Source organism: Cynara cardunculus (genome assembly GCF_001531365.2).
Source record: "Cynara cardunculus var. scolymus isolate 2C chromosome LG 2, CcrdV1, whole genome shotgun sequence".
Taxonomy (NCBI): Eukaryota; Viridiplantae; Streptophyta; class Magnoliopsida; order Asterales; family Asteraceae; genus Cynara; species Cynara cardunculus.
This window is the reverse complement of record NC_037529.1, coordinates 20,730,959-20,731,968: the sequence shown is the minus strand read 5'-3', so window position 1 is coordinate 20,731,968 and position 1,010 is coordinate 20,730,959.

Sequence of the window (1,010 nt, the reverse complement as noted above, 5' to 3'; positions counted from 1 at the left end):
TGAGAAGAGGAAGAAGATGGCTCTGAGGAGGTGGATGCTTCAGAAGTTCCTTCGTCAGCATTTATAGCCATCAGACAGATGTAGACTTTATCTTCTTCATCAGAAGATGATTCTTCAGATGATTCAACCCAATCATGCTCTTCAGCARYAAGACCWTTGGACTTTTGCTGGTTTTTCTTCATCTTTTTATACTTCTCCTTCAGTTTTGAATATTTCTCATCTACAGTCCTGGAGGATGAAGTAGCTTTGGAAGATGGCGTCACAGTCTTCTTAGATCTGCATTCACCTGCAAAGTGACCTGGTCGGTGACAATTGTAGCAGACAGCTGAAGCCTTGTCTATTCTTTCARACTTTGGCTTTTCCCTTAGGGATAGCTGAGGAGACCTGCGGAATTTACTCTTATTGGCAAACCTCCTAAATGACTTGGTTAGGAGTGCGAGGGACTCATCAAAATCTGAAAGAGCAGATTCTGGAATGTCCTCAGAAGAGTGCATCTCCGTAATGACTACGGGAGGTAGAGAAGAAACAAAAGTAGTAGAGGTTTCAACCAAAGGAGCTTTCAGAGATCAAAGCTAAAGAAGAGCTTTTCATTTCCCTGGATTCTTTTACAAGATTTCCTTTTAGTTGACGAGATTGCTCATGGTTAAGCAGAATTCCGTATAAAGTAGAAAGAAAAAGAGTGGACATGTCGTTTGACAGCTTGAGACACATGGAAAAGGTATCCCAAGAYTCAGGAAGACATTCTAGAAACTTTGTCAAGGTTTCAGAGTTAGAGTACTCCCTACCGACAGCCCTTAGATCAATAATAAGGAAATTAAATCTTTGATGTAGTTTAGACAGCGTCTCAGACTTTCCACAGAGAAAGCTTTCATACTGTCTTACTAAATTGATCTTTCTAGTCTCTTGAACCTGAGTGGTTCCTTCATATTGGACACAAAGAGTATCCCATACGGATTTAGAAGATTTGAGTTTCATCACTGAATGATAAATCTCATCAGGAAGAGACATAG